The sequence below is a fragment of the Pyxicephalus adspersus genome, chromosome Z (genome assembly GCF_032062135.1).
Source record: "Pyxicephalus adspersus chromosome Z, UCB_Pads_2.0, whole genome shotgun sequence".
NCBI classification, from domain to species: Eukaryota; Metazoa; Chordata; class Amphibia; order Anura; family Pyxicephalidae; genus Pyxicephalus; species Pyxicephalus adspersus.
In genome coordinates this window covers 43,527,383-43,549,066 of record NC_092871.1, presented here as the reverse complement: position 1 = coordinate 43,549,066, position 21,684 = coordinate 43,527,383, and the positions used below count along the sequence as shown (strand labels likewise).

The window sequence follows — 21,684 nt, the reverse complement described above, 5'->3', positions numbered from 1 at the left end:
TGTACATGGGGGTATACCCGGTCACAGTGCCTGGGGGGGGTCAGTGGGCCAGCACAAGTATGTGACATGTACATGGGGGTATACCCGGTCACAGTACCTTTGGGGGCTCTGTGTATGGATAAGGACAGTTGTGTGTGATTGTACTGGTTACTATGTGTATGGTTTGTGTGTCTTGCATGCAGTCAGTGCATGAACTAGCACATGTATGTGTCCTGTAAATCAGGACATGTCACTGTGTTACATTATCTGGGGCTAAAAGTGTCACCTGAAGTCATTATATGGACCAGGACAGATATGAAACATTTATATGGGGCTTTGGTGGATGTGGTGTATGGACCAGCACATGTATGTGACATAATTTACACATGGGCCGTAACATGTCAGCGTGTTATGTGGGCTGTAGGGTCTTTACATCTCCCCTGCATTCAGTGGATAGCCCAGGACTGGTGTGTGTCATCTATATGGGGGGTGGTAACACATTAGTGTCAATGGGAGCTTTTTGTATCATCTGAAGTCTGTGTTTGACCCAGTGTGTATCATTGTACATTTGAGGACTGTGCTTTACACTGATTGTATTTGTCCCCTGCATTCGGTGTTTGGCCCAGGACAGTTGTGTGTCACTGTATACATGCCGTGTACACGCACATTGCCCAGCACAGCATTCCCCGGGACCCCCATTGTACACACAGAGGGGCTAGCACTGGTGTAAGTAATGACTTCATGTGAAATTTGCATACAGAGGTCCATTCACCGTTCTCCCTAAACATCAACATACATTTATAATTCAGCATGATGGAGTGTACTTTGTTCATGCAAAGGCCATTACTCCCATCCCAGCCCTGTCACACACATGGACATAACAATACACAGTTTATGTACATTTCCACTGACATCTCTTGTAGTCACCTAACATTAGTCCAGGCTAACCAAATAATATAGAAGACGTGTACATTCTTACTTCTGTCTTTGTGTAACTTCTCCAGATCTGCGCTGTGCTCCAGCATGAAACAATTCCAGTGTCTGCACGATACAGACCAGTCGCTGGAGCTCTGTTTTTCTGTGGAGTGACTGGTCTTCTATCCACCCCCTCTGTAGTTTTCTGTAGTGGGTACCTCAGGATCTAAGCAGCACAGTGATCATGGGGGGAGGGGGTTGCTGTCACCTTTACTTGGTAATGTCTGGTTTCGCAGAGACATTTGGGGTGCACAGAATAGATTTATTTCCATTTTCACTCTTGCTATATAGTAATACATTGTAAAAGAAAAAAACAAATTATGATATGCCTTCATCTCCTGTGCTCTCTCTGCTGATTTTGTTTTCAAAATCCTAGAAAGTATCTAGAATATGTGGTGCCTTGTTGAAAATAATCTGAATGTATTGTTTAGATAGTTCCTAGTTGATAGTAAATATAGGGATGATTGTAATCAAATAAATGTCTTCATGTTGGAGATAGATGTTGGGTATGCGGGCTGCATTCCTTCTCACTGTTAGGATTAAAACTTCAAATTGATGAGCAGGGTTTGTAATCTGTATAGTATTATTGATGGAATTTATATTCTGTATGTTATCTGCTACATTGTGTCATTTTATCATTATGGCAGAATCCCTGTGACTGCAGCTGGTCATGTCTGTGAATCACTTCCATGAGTGTTGTACATTTTGTGGGGTCATCTCTGCACCATACAAATCTTTGCACACGTGTATACTACCCATGTATGATAGAATATCTAAGTTATTATATTTTAACATACCTGATGGTAAAAACACATACACATTACTATATATATAAAAATATTATACATTATAAAACAGTGAATCAGATATTCCCACAAACAATCCTTCATGAGAATCTTCCAAGTCCATGTGTCTCAATGGCAGTAATTGATTCCCACCAGGGAATGTCAGACTCTCTGTTTTAAAAAAAGAGCCCTCAAGTGTGTCATCAACCTTCTATATACTTATTCTATTTAAAATCATATAGATCCCAGAGCTTTCCTACAAGTAGAACTATGGCCTCCAAATAAAAAAGGAGTATATGCACTCACAGTGTTCTTTAAGTCTCTGTACAAATTCCCATAAAAATCTCTTGGTTCTGTCAGATGCCCCCCCTAGTTCAACTTCCTGTATGATGCGACAACGATGCTGCACTGCTCCTGAATTCAGTGGAGAGTTGTCACTCTCATGTGGGTAGTCATTATAGGGGGCGTGGGTATCCACATCATCACTGCTTATTCATAGGTCTGTAGCTTGTCAGGTAGTGTCCATCCACACCAAGACCAGCCCACTGCTTTTTGCATTGACAGCTCCGACTCTGATTGTTGCTGAATCCCACCCACTGGGAGCTGCAGTGTCTGAGAGGGAGAGTGTGTAAGACCTAAACGAAGGAGAATTGCTTAGTTAAATATATTTTTTAGTTTACTTTGAGGCTTGTGCACGACAAGATAACTAAAATTGGGACCTGTTTAGATTGTCACACAGAAGCTTTAAGAGCATCATAAGGTCTGTTTATTTTTCAAATAACTTTCACTCTTCCTTGCCTTGTGCCATTGTGTTATAAAAAAATGCATGACCAGCACTTTAGACTCGCAAATTCATTTCAGGCAAATTCTTGTATTTTTCTAATTGTAAAGTCTTTGTGACCTTACATTTTAATTTGTTACATATTACCTTCAAAATAGTACAATTTATCAAACATTTATTAACTGGAATTCTGTATAATAGTGAACTTGGTGCACACGCAGTCATTCTTCCATTTCTTGTATCAGTGTCTGGCTCAGACTCCTAAGATCTCTCTATACATAGCAGCATGTGTCTGCCTGAGCTGAGATTCATCACAGGCATTCTGTTATGTTTTACTCTTCCATAATTACAAGACATTATTTAATCAGATAGGTAACTTCATGTCCCATGCTGTGACCATGTTAAGCATAAATCTATTTACTGATGTGAGGTGATACCATCTGCTGTTACCCAGACAGATGGTGGACTCCCATTAGTAAGAAAGCACCATGCAAGTGGGTACTCCGGCCCCCGTCATGCTATAGTATTAAGTGAAAGCTGAGCTCCTTCTTCCTATTCATGTAGTCAGGGCCTCCAACTATACCTGTAATCTCTACAGACATTTGGTGATTACCTGCCCATCCATATATTTATGTGCTTATAGCAGCAGCTTGTGTTTAGTCAAAGAAGAGTGATCAGATTATATATGTTGATGTTTTACGATTTGCAGCTATTTATATTACGATTCGTTAGGCAAGGTACAGCAGTTTACTTTTATGCACCACAACAGCAAGTGGTTTTTAGGACCTATATTGGCATGTTTCGTTTTTTTTTTCAATTAGCTTTGCTATTTGTTTTTTTTGTTTCACATATGGGGACACAGATTTTTTTCAGCTTGTTGCAAACTGGCATTAATTGTTTTCTTTGCCGCCAAGAACAAGTAACAATAATCCATGGCTTCTGTGCTTGTTATACCTGTTGGTTAACTAGAGAGAAGGTCACATTGGGTCTGGTAGATGTCTTACAGATTGTTGGTTTTGGTGACATATCTTACAGTCTGAACAGCAATAAACCTTAGTAGTGTCTTGTTTAAAGAATCAATTTTCAGCAGAATGGAACTAGGGGTTTTACACATTAAAATGGGGTTGTGTAGACACGGGTATGCATACTCATATTTTGAATGTGTTACATTGGTTGCTCTAAGTTCCTTTATGATGTCTGCAAATGTGTGTGGAACACTGCACAAATGGAGAAAATAAGTGATAGGACACATTACTGTTAATAGCACCAGAACCATCTGAGCACATTGCAAATTTCTATAGACTGATGCCTATTACATCTGACCTTGTAGGACAAATCAACAGGATAAATTAATTCCCAGCCTTCCCAGCTTTTTATAATTATTTTTTTCCCTCCACTAACACACTATTTGGGCATCAGGCTATGTGTTTTTATATGATTAATGCTCCAAATATCAAAGTATGTTTTATGTTCTGGAATTCCAAACCCAGGGAAAAGGCTTAATCCAATAAATTATAAAGTTAATATATGCCAATATACAATAGTGCATTTACAGCTGGACTTTTCACAGTGTGCCTTGGAAGCTGCATAATCACCTGAGAAGTTTCCAGGCTGATGGATGTTTAGAATCATCTAGCCCTTTTTTTACTCAAGCAAAATATCACTGACTCATCCCTCCACTTCATTATATTTCCAATCTTTCGATCATGAAAAGGTGACATAACATGTGGCCAGGGACCTGTCATGTAGTTAAGCTTTGCTAACTTCAAATGTCTAAAAAAATTTGCAAAATAAACTTCCACCACATTCAGGTGGAGAATGTTGCTCAATCTCAAATTCACTGCTTTATAAATAGACCTCTAATTTGTAAGTGTTGGGAATTACTAAAAATCCTCACTGTTGCCAGACATGGAAAAAATATGTACAGCATATGTATTAACATTCAACACTAGTGGTAGATAAAGTATATTTAATTCATTTTAGGCCTAGGCACCAAAAATTTTACGGCATGCTATACTTCGGCCCAGGTTTCACAGGAACCCTTACAAAGTAATTTTGTGTTGTATTTAGGCACGGGTATTCAACCAGACCTTCTCATTATCATAAAACAGAGATAGATAGCTGGAGATAGCTTGAGATTTTTGACAAGCTACAAGTGAAGAGTTGAGAGGCCCATGGTGATCACATATATGACACATAGCTGACACACTAACCACAAAAACCAAATGTGAAATGAAAAACTTGAAAAAGAAGTGTAAAAAAACCTGTGACTATGAGGCAACAGCCACAAAGTTGTATCACAACACAATGTGCCTCAATATATCCACATATTTATGACCTTGACACACATTAAAACCTACAGAAAATAACTAATAGAACCTAATACATTTCTAAATGAAGAATGTTCACCCTCACACAAAGGACTTGGATTATAGTTTTAAACACACATTTCTACATTTTCATCAAGCACAGTTCTTAACCTTGCATTACCGTTGTCCCATGTTCGAGTCTCTGACAGGACACTGTCTGCATGGAATTCTCCAAGTTCATTCTAAAAATAAACTGGCAGGTTAATTGGTTTCCCACCACCTTTCCAAAATTGGCACTATGATATGAATATTACATTTGTGAGCTCCTTTGAGAACAATTATCAACTCTGTTCCAGTGTCCAATGTATTGTTGACATTAAATTCCTAATACATTTCTGTCTGTCTATCTATTTCAATAAAATGTCAGTCAAACATCTGATATATTGTCTTTGTACTATTTACAAATATGTATAGAGGTTAAATAAAATGTGAAAATTATTTTGGAAACCAGAAAAGTATAATAAATACATTACAATAGTAAAGTTGTATATCCTTAAAGGGGACCTTGTGTTAAACTCCAATGTCTGCTTAATTTATTAAAGTAAAGCCCCCCCACTTCAAATCCCTGGGACAAAAAACCAAGAGCACAGTCAGGGGATTATTCCCAGTACATACCGTATTTTTCGCCGTATAAGACGCTCCGGAATATAAGACGCACCCAATTTTAAAGGAGGAAAATCTAGAAAAAAAGATTCTGAAAGATTATTCCCCTTCTGATCACTCATGTGCCATTCAAATTCCCCTTCTGATCACTCATGTGCCATTCAAATTCCCCTTCTGATCACTCATGTGCCATTCAAATTCCCCTTCTGATCACTCTGTGCCATTCAAATTCCCCTTCTGATCACACTGTGCTGTTCTTACCTTTTTTTCCACTGTACAGCAGTTAGGGCAGGGATCAGCAGGGGGCGCTGTGCCGGCTTCTTTCATTCTGCACTGCAGCCAGGAGGAGACACACGCTGCAGCCAGAGAGGACAGGAGACACACGCAGGATCGGGTATCGGGTGAGTATATTATTTTAATTATTTTATAACACATTTGTCACACGCAGGATCGGGTATCGGGTGAGTATATTATTTTAATTATTTTATAACACATTTGTCGTATAAGACGCACCAACTTTTCCCCCCCAGTTTTGGGGAAGAAAAAGTGCGTCTTATACGGTACATTTTGCAAAGATTAATGCATGGGTACAGTATTATAAAGGTAGCTAGTAGAAAGGTGGTAAAAAAATGCATATTGAGGTTATATGGTTTTAGTGTCTAGAAGTTGTACTGTTTAATGCTAAAAGGTTGCACACATTTGCTGCTGACCTCGACATTTGTCAAGATATTATTCTAGCACTTTATAGCATTTACCACTGTACTCGGTCACAGTTCCACTGACATAGCAAATTTATGTTAAAGTGCAGCCAGAGTGTGACCTTGTCACTGTCTTCATTACCCTTATCTTGATATGACTTGCTTTTTTTTTTAATTTAGTTTAAAATGGTAATGAAAAAATATAGCTGAAAATGTGGAACTCATTGCAGGTTCCAAGGCTTTCATACCGATACTTTATTATTCAGTGGGCCGCTGACTTACCAAATATTGGGGAATGAATAAAGTAGACCATGCCAGCAGCTTCCAAGAGATTGAATAGGTGTAGTCCATTGCAGTGATGCTACAGATGTTTGGAAATTTGCAATGGAAGAAAATGTAGCAACAGTGGTATAATAGTACAAACACATAACATTTTGGTAAGTTTACCTGCATAAATAAATGTGTAAATATAGCCTTGCAGTGCAGACATTCTGGCATGTTCAAGTCTAATCAAATCTGAATGCTTGCAATTATATTACAAGGTTATGGGCAAAATATTGCCCTAAACTGCTTCTTTTTTAAGGCTTTACTTTCCAGTTTCATTGTCTTGTGCAATTTTATTGTAAGTGTCCTGATTCTTCTTCATAAGCTCAAAAGAGCTGTGGTTTGTTCTGTTGAAAAAAACTCATTATTGAGCAGTACAGGTTTGAAGCCCCCCTGCAAATACTTTTCAAGTTGAGTGTTTCAATATGTAGCAGTAGGCTGTTATAATGTAGGTGTATTCACTGTGACAGTTTTTTCTTTCTGCTGAGAAGTATTAAGGTCATCGTCCTACAAAAGTTTAACGTTAAGCTAAAATCTAAAAAAAAACATCAACAGATGGTCAGTCAGAAATTGATAATGAATCATAGAAAAAAACTATTTTTGCCAAAAATTGAGCTCATTCATCTAGTGATCACTGCATAAGCGCAGGATTTAGGATTCATGTATGTAGACTATACAAGAGGAAAAACTATGACAAACTATAACTTCACTATATAAACGGCATTATTCAGTACATTTAGCAGAGATCTCTTTATCTCTTGTAGCCCTATTTTAATAAAAGCAAGTAAATGGGGTCCAAACCAAACATTTATTTTCATTCTTAAGTTTGCAATTTTTCTTAGAAAGTAGTCAAGAAAGTAAATATAATGTTAATAATAATAATAATGTTTCTTTTCCTGTCTATGACCTTTCAGCCCAGCTCACATATAATTTCTCAAACCAGTGATTCAGATCAATTTTCATACTTCATCACATGTATTTTAGATTTCACTCTGATTCCATTGATCAGTAGCAATATTTTTTTTATCTAAACGGAGATGTAGCTAGAGGATTAGGACTGAATAAGATGTATGGGGTATTTTTAAAATAAATAAAAAAAAATGGCTTTAGATATGCATTACTTTTTCTGGGAGATTCACTCCAAATACATCCTAAAGGAAAGGTTAAACTGAGAAGGAAACCTTTTGCAATTCCTCTATACATCACTATTTAAACTGAAGGGTCACCAGCACTAATAGACATATCGGTATGATACAACCCCTTCATTGTCCACTTAGCAGTCTGGGAGTGTATTCTGCTCAGTATAAGCTCCTGCACTGCAGCTATGGTGCCTAGATCACTAAACGCTCTGCACAGGAGATTATAAATTCTTGGGTAGGTAAAACAGTGCCTATGTATGTAATTCAGTGGTGTATTCAGTTGCTCCTCGGGATTTCAGGTTGATGGCATCAAATAAATAATGATGCTGAAAAATATTGTACAGGAAATGGGGCTTGTCTAGAATTACCCTACTTCTGTGTGCTTGATGTGATAATGAACCATTCAGGGTTTTAGCAAGTTGGCATGATCTGCAGTGAACCAATTTAAATTTAGTGTTGGTACTGCTACAGCTTACATATAAAAAATGTCCATTACTGGATATTACATAGGTTTGCTGGTTATTTTTATTATCAAAAGAGATAGTAAACTCTAATAGTAAATTATTTTTTTACAAAGCTGTATCCTAAAGGTGGTGATTAGAGGAAAACCTTGGCGTTCTGGATTACTGCATTGAACAAATGCTTTCTTTGTGGAATGGATCATACGCTTGAAGTGATCATTCTCATGATTTTGGATGCAGATATTTTTTTTTTTTTACATTGTAGCATGTTTTTTATTGCTATTATTGTCATACTGTTTCCTAGCAACTTACAATAATTTAGTGTTTTTGTTGAGCTATGTTGATCTGAGTCTCTAGAATATATACAAATATTAGGGTATTTGCTTGCATTCGTGATGTGTGTGTGTGTGTGTATATAGTATGTTGCACATTGTGAGGACAGTACATGTGTAACAAATATAAGACTGACCCTTTTATATTTTCCTAAAGTGATGTTTGGACATACGGGTTGGTTGTTGGTCACTCTTTAGCTAAAAGTAAGTATTCTTTTTAACCTGCTGCTTATGTGCATTCATGGCCTTTATGTCAAATAGATGCTAACTCTTATTTCTTTTAATCAATGGTAAGCCGGATGAATCTTACAGTGTGCAGTTATCATCTATATCACAAAACGCCTGGAATAACTGACAGGAAGTCATTATACCTATCAAAACATCTCTTTTGCCACCTTATTATTGTATGCAGAGTTAAAATGTATAACATTTTTAGTAACCTATACTGGAAAAATGACTTGTTACAAAGATGAACATGAAACATGTGATGGCATAACAATATACTTTTCTCAATATTATCTGTGTGGTTTTGTCTGAATTTATAAAAGATTCAAGATATTAAGACACATATCCTGGCAAGTATGAATCCACCCCAACTATTCTGTATGTGTTTGTGTTTTTTCACTGTCTGAAGCTATATATTCACTTAAGAATAGCGGTGAGATTGTGGAACAGTTACAGCTGCCTAGGGGAGAGGCTGTATGTAGATTCTATCAGTTGCACTCCAATGGAGAACACAGTGAGCAGCCAAAAGTTGTCAATCTGCAGATGCTGGTTCATTAGGAACCAGTGCTCCAGTGCAAGGTTCCAACTGTGCGGTATCAATTCATCACACTGCAGGTCTAAATTATCCCTAAACTACCACCCATATCCCTATCCAGCACTGCTACTGTGCAGCGGACTGCTAATCTAGCGCCCCAGATTTACCTGTGCTGGCTAGTCTCCTACACTCTCCTTGTGCAGATGTCAATGATTCTTTATATTCTTCTGTTTCCTGTTGGACAGCCAAAACAAAGTGTTCACAGGCAGTGAGATGATCAGTTCTCCTGTAAACAATCAAGAGATTAGGAGTGTTGAGTGACTGTGGCTTTAGAGAAGTTAAACTGCATTTAAATAAAGTTTGTTGGGGTTTTAGTGACCGGTATATATGAATGGCGGGGGATGGTAGCATTTGCCTGGTTTGCCTGGGGATCATCTTCAAAAACATAATAAAAAATAATGGCAACCCAAAACACATATATTGTTGGGAAGTAGGTTTTTTTACACCATGCTTTGTCTTTTTATGGGCACAAAGCTTGGTATTTCAAACTTTGAAAGTTATTAATAGTTCATACAACAGAGACATTTGCACTAATAAATAACAATAAAAGATATCTTACAATTAGACATGAATGTTTTATGTATTTTTTTTTTTTTTTACAAAACAAAAAGGATCATAGTATTAACTAACAATGGACCTCCTGTCTTAATTGATGTTGTGTAACCTATTTACCTTCTTTAAGGGCACGGTATAGATAAACTGGTTGCTGTGATTAACACAGACTGGTCATGTTGCAGACCTTTTTATACACATTACAAAATAATATCCTGCTTTATTAGTTTAATTATTGTTGCATAATGGCATCTGGAAATTAACATTATTTTCCTAGGGTCTGTGACAGTTTTCACTAAACTGGACCACCTCTTGTGTGTTTTAGGTCCACATTAATATGTGATCTTTACATTTCCTGTAGATACACACCAAGTTTCCTAATCAAACAGATGGTTTCACTTTGTGAGGAACACCTCCATAACATCATACTTCCTTTGCCCTTAATAAGGACCTTGTGTTAGGAAAGAGGGCCAAGGACAAACTACGGAGGATGGTTGTGTAAGGAGAGTATGCCACTGGTTTTCTGCAGGCTTACTTTCACAAGATTTTCAAAACGCTACTCTTGTTCTCCCACTCTAAGCACCTCAGATCTCCTGGACCTTTTTTTCATCAAAGATTCCTGATCTGGGAGAAAAAAAAAAGTAGGAGGTAACTGCTGACCACCTGCATGAAATGTTTTTTTGCCTTACTGTCATGCTGATCAGCTTATTCTGTACTTTCTAATTCAATGACCCAGAACAAGTGGGTGCCAATTTTGATGTTTATTTTGCGTAGCTAAGTCTGTAATCCAAAAAGTATGGAGGACAACAGACATCAGGAAGCTAGAAAGTTCAGAAGACAAGTCACAATATTCCTTTGCATGAATGCAGTTTTAATATTTTATGTGTATAATATATGTTCTATTTTTTTTTTTTTTTTTTTTTTTTTTATGTAAACATTTTTGGCAATGTTTTCCTTGGCAAGTTAAATGGGACCGAATTTGAGCCCACCAAGCCATTGAGAAAGAGATGACTTTTTAACTAAGCAGGCAGATTTAGTTGGGATTTTCCTCCCCTTTATCAGTCCTGTGAATTGTGTGCTTTCCACAACAAATACAAACTCCCATTAATTCTCTCCCCTTAAGTGTGACCGTGATATGACTGACCTCCTTAATTTCCTTAGGAAGAGTTCATCAGTGGCACTAACCAGAAGAACATTCTCATGGTTGCCGTCTGTCTCTTTACCAGTTCAATTCCAGACTTTGGATATTAAGCTTTGGATATGTCCCTAACATTAAGTGCTGATCAAGATAATACAAAAATACTTTTTTTTCAGTGCTCATTGTTATTTGAAAGTAGGGGTTGGTTATACCTTTGTGTTTTTTTTTTTTCGTTTTTTTTTTGGTTTCTCTAAGAACCAAGATACATAAATGTTAAACTATATCCACAGCAGTGGTGTCTCTAGAGTTTGTACAATAATAAGTGTCAATGCAGCAGTAGGTTAATGCTTGGGTTTATGAACTGAAAGAAAGGCATGATGAAGCAATATATAAATACTCAGGCATAGTGGATAATTTCTTACTAGTAATCTACATTAAGGAAAATGGTAATCTACCAAAAAAGTTCTAAATTGCCCAAGTGTATCTGGGGTTGCCTTTTTCAGTATAAATCATGACTTTCAGGATGACAGGGTTGCAGATTCTAAGATGGTAATAATAACTGCAGTTCAACAGGTTAATGACAATTAACAGTCATTTCATCAGTGTTTACCTAATCCAGAATATTCAGCTCTGTGGCAGATGTCCCTTGGGTAAATGGTCTGTGATCCTCTGATTTAAATGATGGTATTTCTGTCACAATGGAACTTTGTTTTGTTGATTGTGTTATATCCAGGGCTGTGGAGTCGGTAGATAAATCTTTCGACTTTTCCAACTCCTCAGTTTCTGGTACCCCCGATTCCGACTATTTGTATTTGCGGGGTTTCTCATTTTATCTTCACACTTTTGCTTTTAAACTTCACAAAAAAATGTAGACCCCCCTAATTATTTATAAATCAATACATTTATTATAAAATTAAAAATAACACCATGAAAGTTTTTCTAAAGAAACATAAAATACATTTCCATTAAAAAAAAAAAAAAAAAGGACCGCTTTTTGAATAGAAGGATAGTGGTACACCATTCTTTACTAACATTTTATTAATGTGGTTTTTGAATTCTTTCTGTTCTTGTTATGGCAACTTTGTCAGATATAAAGAATCTTCTTAGTTGAGTTTGGTGTCCAGTAGATTTCTGAACATTTTTTATCCCAGAAGAAGATGGAATATTTTCATTGATATCTTTCTCATTCACATCTTCTAACACTTTAGGAAGAAAACCCTGCAAATGTCTTTTCAAATTTGATGCTCACCATCATCTTCAAGAATACATTGGCACACGTAATGTTTCCCATTGCTTGATAATGTAAAGTGCTCATAAACAGCAGAAGTTATCGTGTTTGTTGACAGACTTTTTGCCATTGTGAATAGGCTGCCACTGTCACTAAAATATAAATATAAAAATATGTTATACTAACTAGCATATTCTTTAATTTAAATACAAACATACACATAGCCCCTGATTCATCAAGCAGAATCGGATTATCGCGCATTCGTATTCGCGATCCGAAATCGTACGCCGTCGCGCTATTCAGCAACTGAAAAAGCTTGCGGCCGGAGCCGCGCATCCCCGGCAGGTTTACACTGGCGAGCTTGCATTAAAAGTCACTGTTGCCCTAAAAAATCATTCTTTCTAATGGCACACACATTACCCATAGCCCTAAAAAAATGTTAGAGAGCAGGTGTGCGCTAATTAATTGCTATGATCTCACCATTGAGCTTAACAGATCCTCCTTAATCGCGCAGCTGAAATCTAATCACCTTAATTGGCAGATTTGCGCCCCATATTCATTATTATGAAGGCAGGAACCCGGCTGGCAGTGAGGCGAGTGTACGCGCACACTTGAGTCCGGACCGGGGTAAACCGCGATCGCTGGCCGCGCGTACTTTCGTGCTTCCAGCGAGCGCAGATTTTATTGATGAATCAGGGGCATAGTCTTGCACTATTGCAAACATACATACAAAACGGCACTACACACACAAATAAGCTATAGCCCCGCACTAAACTTAGACATAATTTGTCCTATACAGAAAAACATGCACAAACATATATACTATACAGACAACACAGAGCCCTACACTTTACTCAGACACATACACACAATTTGCACTATACACACACATTCATACATTCCTGCACCATACACACAAACTTTCATATAGCACTGCAGTTTTATCCAGAAACATGCACACAGCCTCCATCATAGTACACACAAGCAGCCATGCAGTTTTAAAATAAACATGAACACTTACAGTTGAATCCAAAAAGCCAGGGCAGTGGGAGGCTTCAGGGCCAGGGGGCCACTTAACTAACTTCCTAGTATTAGGTGGTGTGCAAAATGATGGTAAAGCTCAGCCCTGGATGGGAGCATATATGGAAAGTGCAGACAGGACACCTGAACACACATCAGGCCACAGCACTCACCTGCACCCATATCATTACACTTGTTTACACTCAAATGAACTTGTTAACCACCTGGACGGTTACCCTGAGCGTGGTTTGGGGTAACAAAACTTGCTAAAAGTGTTTACCCCAAACCAGGTTTGGGATAGCTAAAAATAGAAACAAGCATTACAGTGCAATCTGATTGTCAGACAACGGGGGTCGTGGTGGGAAAATAAAATATTTTGTATTGGATTCAATACAAAGTCCTGTATCCAATCCTATGCAAAATAATACAAAATATATTTATGTGGTTTTGTCTATAGGTATGTGACATTGGACTCTGTTTTAAAATTTACCACACTAGGGAGGTGTTTTAGAAAAAATTAGTACTATACAGTATACAGAATTTTTGCATTTTCAGTATTTTTGATTTATGCATTCTTGTTTAAGCTGATTTTTGTGTTTTTTTTATTATTAAAGTTATTTCAGGATATCTACTAGACCCTTGTTTTAGACATATTTTGGTAAGTTACAGGTCTACAATGTATTAAAAAAAATTCATGAAAAACAGTAAACTGCTTTTGGTACAGAAATCCGGACATCAGTGAAACGCCCAGGACATTAAACACATATCTGAAATAAAATGAAAATGTAATGTACATATTCCAGATTACAATAATGTGAATGTGAGTTTGTATATTATAATCAGCTCGGCTGGTCTTCACACTAGTAGAAATACAACTATGCACTGGGCTTTATTCTTACATCAGAGTAGTACCTAATTATGACTGTTGTTTGTGAAATAGGACATTTGAACTTGCTGTATTTTTTTTATTATAATTAAAATTTATCAGGATTCGGAGTCTGCACATTTTTATCGACTCCGACTCCAGGTACCCAAAATAGTCTCCAATTCCCCGACTTCACAGCCCTGGTTATAACCCTGTAGATCTTAGGGTTTTTGGTTAAAATTGTGTTTCTTTCACAATTAACTTTATGAGGTTTTATGACCAAACTAACATGTTAGGAGATAGAGGTGTAGGTGTCCCCTTCTATTTATCTCAGCAACAGTTGTCACTGAGATAAAGTAGATGGAGGTTCTAAGATATAGATTTATCCTGCAAACAAATGTTTTGGTGATGAATGTCTGATTGCAATTTCCCTCACTGTCTGATTGCAATTTTCCCTCAATTTATGAAATTCTTTTTCTGTTTTAACTCCAAGACCTGAAAGAAATTAAAAAGAAACAGAAAAAAAATGTTTAAAGGGCTGTAATGTGCAGGTACATCTCCTATGGCACTGGATGTAAACCAAACCAAACCACACCACCGGCCATTGGATCTTTGCGGATGGGAAGAGTGGGATAGTTTGTATTGGGGAATAAGAAATAACATAACTGCATCTCATTTAAAACTTGAAATATAATTCATGCAAATGTTTAACTGCTTCTAGAATAGAGGAACAACACGCTCCAAAAGTGGAGGTGTGCATTTGAAAACCTTCCCCAATATGTAAATGAGTCTGCTCTGCTTTTCTGACATCCTGCATAGGCTTTATTATGAGGTATAGGTTTTCCCTGGAGAGTTGATAGAATTATGTTGCTTTCAGCATTTCCAGGCATTTCTGTGGGTTGTTACTTGTGCTGGTGCTGCAGATCATATACTAGTTGCATCATCTTGTGGCCAAAGAGGTGATTCGCATCTCTTGGGAACTAAGAGATGCCAGGTATCATAAATTTTTGTAGGGTTTAGAGTTGCATTTGGTAAGGCGCAAAGAAAGCCATACAGACATGCTTTTACATTTGAGACCTAATGAGGGCCCTGTTTATGAAGCAGCAGAAGTGTAAAGCCCAGACCATACTGCTGTTAAAAAAAAAAGAAATGTCCCAATAAATAAACACGGCAATGCTCCCTAAAAAATGTGCACTACACTATGCCTACCTCAGTACGGCAATGGCCTATTTCTTTTTATGCACAATTTCGACACTGCACAACACATATCTCTGTTATACATCTTTATACTTCGACCACAACTTGTAATTGTGTGATTGTTATCATTATCTGGGTTATTCATTGAAGGCTTTAGTCCTGCGTATCAATCATTGCAGTACCTTACCATGACTTTACCATTCTTATACAGTCACTTGCGTTTATAGCCAAGGAGACCCAGGAAGAAAATAGAACCTACATGGCTGTTTGAAGTTGAGCCCAGGTCTGCATTACTGTAGGACCAAAGAAAAGGTCTCAAGGACCTAGAAGGGAGCATCTGCAAAAGTAGAAATGTTGGAGCATATCCTTGATAGTTCCTTAGATGTTTATGTGCATTTAAAGTTTTAGATTTCTTTGTGACTGGATATATATTTATTCATAGTGCAAAGTCAGTTACTTCATTAATAGTAAAATGTAGATGGATCCCTTTAAGTAGAAAGGAAAAACCTAAAACCCAATCTGTGAGCTATGTTATAATGTGTCTTTCACATGTTTATTTTGTTAGCCTTTTTTGTGCACTAAGACTGGAAAGCACTGGGCTGTCTTTGTATGACTATAACAAGAAATGTAAATATTGAGGTTCTCCCTATCTAAATATTTAGGCTTTCTTGTATGATCCCATCCTTGTCCTTATTTGCTTTGATTCACACAGTTGAAAAAAACTGTTTCTGTGTTTTGATTGCAATGATACCAACACAGTAGTATTTGCACTATTCATATGTTGGACTTGCTAAACTGCTGCTCATTGCAGTGTAGTTTGAGTCTGCACAGGCTGATGGCTGGAATTTTACCTCTGCCTTTGTTTAGCAATAATGCTGACTTTATAGGTGTGACAAAAGGTGTTTAGAGGGAAGAAAACTTTTTATATGTGAAATGCTGTCCTGAAAATATGACCAAGCCATCATATAAAATATGGTAAATTACTTTCAACCAAAAGTCACATCCATGACTGAGTATATATAATCAGTAAAAATGCAAAATTAAAAAAAAAATGATTTTTGAATGACTACTTTCAGTAAGTTAAATCAAAATGAAGCTCTATTCAGCAGGCGTAATGCTATATATTTTAAATCAGAAATGTTCTTAGAAGTCAAACTTATTTTGTTTGAAATCTTTTACTTTTTAAATTTTAGGTACACACCTGGTATATCAGTTCTTTAATATCTTCTCACTGTCAGGCTTCTGCCATCACTAAACTTTGGACACTATGATGAGTTTTTGCTGTGCAAAAAAAATGTTGAAAATAATTATATTAGGTTAGATGTCATAGATTTGTCATCAAGAAAATTGATGACATATACTACATCAATAAAATGCCCTATATGATATGATTCTTCAGCTTTGCTAATGCCTGCCCATTCAAGAATTGAACATTAATTTTGGGTAGATTGATTTGTTAAAAGGCAACCACTTCATTCTTGCTAATTTCAACCTACAGGGGCATTGTAAGGGAATGCATACAGAGGGCTCGGATGCCTGCAGGGTTTGTTTTATTTAGGTTTTGGACCCTGGGCAAGAGTCTTACTGGGGGCCTTTTGGCTGGTATACTGCAGGCCCCTTGAAACAACACGCTTCTTAGAGAACAGAATGTATCTTTCTCCTTTTTTGATTTTGTTAATCTAATAGTTGAACAGACTTCATGTAGTTCAAATTTAATAATATTTGGAATGTAATAATATTTGAAATATTCCACCATGGTATTTTTTATTTTGTAAGATACAAAGAGAGGAAAGGCTGAAGAGTGATAGAAAGAAAAACAGAAGTGGTGGAAAGTTGGAAAAGGAACAGATTTATGGTGATAGAATATTGAGAAATCATGTTTTACTTTTTGTTATCTTAGGTCCCATCAATCCAGGAGTGGGAAGTGAATAAAGTGGTGGGAGTAATCAAAGAGCAAAGAGGAAGTGTTTAACTCCAAAGAAACTGAATGGACTGCCACTGTGTATTCTTTGGATATATTTTCTGCTTGTTTTTTTTCCATATATTGTGTGGAAAAGGAGCTGGGTATTAGTCAGGATCTCTTAAATTTTTAAAACAAAAGGGCCATGGTCTCTAACACTCTTTGGGTGTTTGACTGTCGTCAGTGGGAATAAAAACAATGTTATTACACTGGTGGATAGTGGAGGCAGGTCCTGCTTCATTTGAACAAAATGCCTCTGCATTGGTTATCGGTAAGAACAAGAAATGCCACGGCATTTTATTGGTAGGAATGGTGCCCCCCTGTTGGTGGGACATTGCACCTCACCTTTGATGTTCAGTTGTCGGTTACCTAGTAGGATCCATGTACTCTACTGGTCATTGGTACAGTGTCACAGCCAGGGCTTTGCAGGCACCAATGGATTGGACAATATTAGGATTTGTCCGTACGGACCCATACTCCCTAATCAAACAGGATGCCAGGACCCTTTGTAGAACACTTATAAAAGATGAAAATATATATGGGATTTAAAACTCATCCAAGCTAGGACACACCACTGCAAATATTAAAATGAAAACCATTTATTTGAATTCTACATAAAACAATTTTTACTGTTTTTGGTAGGAATGTTAACACCTCCATAGTTTACAACAAATCATTGCCCAAAGTGAACATCGTTGTAGCCTCATAATGGCATTTTTGCCTACAGATAGCATTTGACACACTTGTCACCAGTGGGTGACATGTTACATCTCTTTTAATTTATCAAGGGAAATATCTGCTTTTTTAGGAGAGGTGGAGGTCAACTCTCTGATAAACACAGCCCAATACCAATATCCTATCAACACCAAATTTACCAATGCAGTATCACATATGAAAAGACTTGATTACAGTATTGCACAAATACAGATTAATTCATCAAAATGTATACTTGCATAAAGGGAGATGTAAACAATGAAAAACTAAACAAAGTTGTATTGGTCTGGTGTGGCTACTAAAAAATGTTATGTATAATTTACATAAATTGCTTTTAATTCTAATGTTTACATGGTGTGTCCTAGCTTGGATGCCTTTTAATGGCTATCTCATTGGCAATGGAAGGACAAGGCAGTAAAGGGCACCAACAATTCACACTACACATGTGTCCATTATATTGCCAGATACCTCTAGTATGGCATCTCTGGGTGTCAAGTAAAATGTCCTCACTGGAAGCTTCACTGCCCACACTTATGTGCTTCAAGAATAATATTAATTGTCCATTATGTGAAATTTTCTATTTTTTTGTCCTATTTTATGTAAGCATCTCCTCATCTTTCAGGTTTAACGTCATGGAGCAATAAGAAAAATAATAAATGTACATAACCCAACTAACTCTAAAATGTTTGGGCTCCATAAATTGATTCATTTTCGGTATTTTACTGTACTATACAGTTACTTCTTAAAGTTATGTGTAGGAAAATGTAACTTTAATACATCTTTTTCATCTGTTAAACATCATGCAACATATGACCAAATTAGGTCCTTGAAATTCTTTAAAAGTTTAGTTGCTAACTTAAAACATATTTAAGTCCAAGAAAAAAAAAAACAATATATTGCAAAATACGATTCTATAGATGCTGTGGCTGCTGTAATTTTTTCACCACTTAATTTAATTGATAAAGACTCATTATTTGGAGGTGCAATGATTGTGTTGGTGGAACTTGTTAATACTTAAGAAAACCCTTTTCGGTTTTAATTTTTCCTGTGCTAGAAACTTTTTTGTATCATATAGCAATCGTGAATTTTTAAATTCCTGTTACTGTGTTTTTGCTTTTTTGTGATTTTATTGCTTTGCCTTGTGTGCTGTTTTTTTGTTTTATATAACAATCATGGATTTTGTATTTGGAACCTTAAAAATTCCTATCTGGTTTAGCTTTTTTGTGATTTTCTTGCTTTGCTTTTTTTGCTGTTGTGTTTTTATATATATCATCTGAAAATGAAAGCTTTAGTAGTAACCCAGATAACTAGCAGAGTCAATCAGCACCAACAAAATCACAGAGTAGGAGTTTAATTTGCCTGCATTTTTTTTGTTATGTGTTTTATGGCGTAAATCAGCTGGGGAACCAACAGTTTCAAAAGAATATCGGCACTGCAACAAAATTTTCACACAGCCTACTTTTTAATCCAGGTGAGAAGAAGCTGTAGGTGAGTGGCAGTCCCTGTATTGTGACCCAACTCTTCAGTAACCACCCGGGTTAAAAAATGGGTGGTTACTGAAAAGTGCTGGTGCACCTGGCCAAAAAGGGCTGAATAGAACACTGCAATGGTTTTTGTTTTCAACTGTGGTGTTGTCATCAATTGTAATTGTGTGGGACAAAAATCATGGATGAGTGTCAAGGTTGGTTAAGCACACGGTATATATATGTCATATGTACTTAATGCACTCCTCCTAAATGCTAAAAGCTAAATTCATGCTAAAACGAAAGTACAGGGTTCTTTGGAAAATACAAAGGGCGTATTATTTATAAAGCTCTGAATCTGACATTCTCCAGATATTGATTCACCATCAATAATGATCATAATGATTGCCGAGTCACATTGACTGCTTGACAAATATGTCCCATAACGTATCCCACATTAGGCTCATGCAAAAAATCTATTTTTAATACATTTTTTCCTAGATGGCAAACTGTAAAACATACACAAAAGTGTGTCTAGAATTCAAGGGTAGGTTGGTCTGTTAGTTGCATTGAGCCTGCTAAGACTAAAGGCCAACAAGAGATTACTAGAAAACATGTAACAAAAGGTTTACATTTAATTATTTAGGGATTAACAAATAGTTTTAATTATTTATAACACGTGATACAGTTTAAAGCGTTCTAGAATGTCTTTATTTTTTTTCTCAGAAAACATTCCCTGGCATAGAAACTTTCATTTATACTAAACAGTTTAATTGAAATGACCTGCTGAGTACTAATTGGTGTTCTATGAAATCTTATAAAATACAATTGGTCACCTTTATCCAACCTTTTTACAATAAAATATTGTTTTAATACAAAGTGAAAAAAAGAGCATGTTACAGACCACATGTGATAAATACAAAATAATACTTTTTAAAGTATTTGTAGTTGGAAAAATCCTTAGTTCACTCGACTAAGGGTTCCTTAGAAAAAAAAAATCCGACATTCCCTTGTGGGAATCTTCCAGGTCCATGCATTTCAATGACAGTAATTGATTCCCACTGGGGAATGTTTAAGGGAATGTCAGATTCATTGTTTTATAAATAGAACCCTAATAAATGGCTATGCTTCTTCATTTGGGTTTGCTTTGAAGGTGATTTCATGTTTAACAGATATCACTATTGTGATAATCTCTACTCACATGTAATTATATGCAGTGCTTTAGTTTTGTTACCAATAACTGTGTTTCCAGTAAGATGTACTTATGTATGCATAAACATTATTAAATGCATTATATTTGCAGTTAGTAATCTACCTTTGCTGTCTGTAGCAAACCAGCAGTTTCTTCTTTCACATTTTCATCCTGAACTGGGAGATGAAAAGAGGGAATTGTAGCTGGTTTAATAAAACGTCTTACAGACATTATAGTATTTCTGAGTAGCATATTAGAAACGGCTTATTTCAATTCACTTATTTTAGGTGTGTACCATTTTAAGCTTAAGTGGAGTTTTTGTTTTAACTTTCTGCAATATGCACCTGGCTAATTTTTTTTTTAAATCGAAATTCCACCCAGCATTTAGGGAACACTGGGGTATTTTTATAATCTTACAATAAACCCAAATATTTTTCTTCCTACTTGTGTAATGGTGTCTTGGTGATGACAAATAAAAAACAAGTAAAAGCTGTAATGATGTTTGTAAAATGCATTGAAAAGTGTATGATATGAACTCATTTAGCAGGTTTCTCCCCAAAAATCTTGGCAATGTTAAACCAAGAAATATTTTTTAGCCGGGTGGTAAGAAATTGTAGGTGGGAGGCAGCCCCAGTATTGTGACCCAACTCTTTACTAATCACCCACAAACAGCTGGGTGGTTACTGAACAGTGCTCAGTGGTGCACCCAACTAAAGGGGCTGGGGAGAACACTGCATGGTAAAAGCTTATTTGATGACTGACTTTAAAAAGTTCTACTAGAATTTTACATCTTTGGTGACCTCCTCTCTGTTAGTTTGGTAGCCTGATGATTGCAAAGAAAAAATACTTAGGCGTCGTCCCTTGTGCCAAGCAGATATTTACATTGTCTGTGTCCAGAGGCTGTTCAAGCTTGTGGAAAACAGAACACAAAGTCTCAGATACTCCAAAATATTCTGCAATATAATAATAGTAAGTGTTGTAAAAATAACATTTCAAGCCTCTGTAGAGGGTCCCCAATATAGTAACTTGAGAAAAGGACTCTACATGGCTTGAAAACGTTGCTTTACAATATGTTGTGACAGTGCTTTA

The 21,684-nt window shown here is 36.6% G+C and overlaps 1 protein-coding gene and 1 long non-coding RNA gene across 4 annotated transcripts in view; both read left to right on the top strand.

The window, feature by feature from the left end:
- SLC16A2 (solute carrier family 16 member 2) overlaps positions 1-21,684 on the top strand; it is a 123,823-nt gene that overhangs the window by 870 nt on the left and 101,269 nt on the right. The window lies entirely within an intron of this gene.
- Positions 8,651-11,911, top strand: LOC140343130 (uncharacterized). The gene is made up of 2 exons (XR_011923260.1): positions 8,651-10,466; positions 10,980-11,911. It is a non-coding gene; the product is annotated as an uncharacterized lncRNA (long non-coding RNA).